Genomic DNA, 2,378 nt, shown 5'->3' with positions numbered 1-2,378 from the left:
GCCGGGGGCGGGGGGGGGAGGGGGGGGGGGAGACAACAAACCCACAACACAAAAAGCAGGATAGAAATAAGCCTTCAGCCTCGCAGGGATTTAAAACAGGGGTTTAGACCTTCATGGTGAAGTGAAACTTCAGCATAGCTCTTGTCAAATTGATGGCTGCATGTCTCTAGCTGTGCTATTAGAGATAGAAATCTTGTATTTAAAAAGTTAAAAGAATATTGATTATTACTTCAACCTTAAAAGGTAAGAGGCCAAATGAAAAAGACTTACAGTAATGAATGTAGTTGGATGAGAGAGAACATAAAGGAGGACACTGGCCTGGGAAATAGTGTCTTTGTGAAAAGGACACTGAATCTAAGGAGATAGTTCTTCACTCGTCCTGGACATTTGCTGGGCTCAAGCCCAGGACAATGTTCCCATCATTCCCACCTGCGTTCTTATCCCCACAGTTCCCCGTTTTGAGTGCTATACATTGAAGATTTTTAAATCTTGTCACTACAATGAAGAAGTGAAATGTAAGTGTTTGCTTACTGACCTGGGCTGTGCTGAGCCAAGAGCATTTGCTGAACCAGTCTGAACGGACCACTGCCAGCATGAACAGGCCAACCACGTTCAGATAGCATGCAGCTTTAAGCATAAGGGGCCAGAGCCCCAGGGATTTGGAGCTCCCTCCTCTCCAAGAGGTCACACACTCTAAAGCCAGCATCAGGACTGCAAAACACTCAGCAATACCAGCAATGCTCAGTTTAGGAAAGGCTGAATGCTACATAAAGGTGTTTCTTGGACAGCAGCTCAAATGCAGATTTACACCCAGATTACAGCAATTCACGTCTTGCTACTGTGAAGTAAGAAGCTCTTCTGCATAGTTTTATTTCCCCTCTATTGCAGAGATTAGCAGAGAACTGCTTAAAACAAAGGTGTTCCCTACTGTTAGAACATCACACTGCAGTCAGAAATGAAGCCTCCTGCCAATTCCTAAACAGAGCCCTTGTATATTATACATTTATTTTCACTGCTGACATGAAGGAGCCGAAGACTACCGAAACCTTTCAGTGGGAGGAGAAGAGGAGAGGCATGGACATTGCAGATCTTGTCAGGCAGAGCCAGGCACTAAAAATTCCTGCATATCTGCAGAGCACAGCTGATCTCAGGAACACAGCAGTGGCACAAAACAAATAAAGCCTCAGAAGCTAATGAGCAGCAATAGATGTTGGGCTCTTCTGCAGCCCTGGAACAGCTGAGCAAGCTCAGTTCCAACTGTACCTGCATTGCAAATAGGAAAGGCAGCTCTGATGTCCCATGCTAATCTAATGACTCCTTATTGCACTAAAATACCCACATATTCAGTGGAGTAGCTCAGCCCACACAGGAGGAAGGATACCCTCCGCCCATCCACCAGTTAAGGCTCCTTTGGTATGCAAAATTCCTCAGTTTCCCAGGTACCTTTGAACCTTGATGTACAGAATTCTCCCTTTACAATGGAAGAATTTAGGACATGACTAAAGGATTGTTGCTACCTCCTAGCTAATCCTAGAGAGTGTTAGGCAGAATCAACAACTCTATGAATTACAAGTGACAAGATGCTTCTGGACCTAAAAGCTTGGGCCAGCTTTTCAGTATGGTAGGCACAGTTGGCAGCGGGGGCACAGGATGGCAGCTTCATGCTGAGCATTGCTCTAGGGCAAGAGCACATGTCATGGCAGAGAAAAAAGAACGTTATGACCCTTTGCCAGCTGAGACTGGCTTACAGCACCCTCGCAGTTGCAGCACTGCTTTAGGGCTCTGGGTCACCACCGGTACAAGCTGATAGCCAGGTTGTGAAATGCAGCATAGCCCTTTCAAATGTTCCTGCAGCTGGAGAGGGATCTCCGGGATAGGGATGAGGCAGGCAGCTGGGAGTGTTAAATCCACTAGTAACTGTGACTCAGACCCCTTAGTTACAGGGTTTGTTAGAGCAAACAAGGCCTCAGAGTTACTGGGAGAAATGGGAGAGCATTTGATAAAGATACTCCAAATCAGCCTGTGTATTTTTATTTCTTGTGTGGACTCAGCAAACTTTTCTGCAGGGAGAAGCAGTCTGCACAGGAGCATCTGCATACAGTGTCATGAACTAGTTGCAGTAGTTAACATTGAGCTGCATGCTGAGGTGTACAGGAAGGACATGGGTAGTAACAGCCTTGGACAAAAATATCTCTCTCACCACATGCCAGATACCAGTAAGCACAGAAACAAACTTTGCTGTCTCATTTTCTACTGTAAGACTTAAGTCTCGTTCCTTTATCTCATCTGTACCTATAGATGCAGCAGAAACAGTTGTCCTTAATATAAATAAACAATGCCTTAAATACAGCACCTTTTACACTTTATCCACTTCTCTC

Source organism: Nestor notabilis, unplaced genomic scaffold (assembly GCF_000696875.1).
Source record: "Nestor notabilis isolate BGI_N333 unplaced genomic scaffold, ASM69687v1 scaffold36151, whole genome shotgun sequence".
NCBI classification, from domain to species: Eukaryota; Metazoa; Chordata; class Aves; order Psittaciformes; family Psittacidae; genus Nestor; species Nestor notabilis.
The sequence above is the reverse complement of the archived record's forward strand: the minus strand, read 5'-3'. Positions refer to the sequence as shown.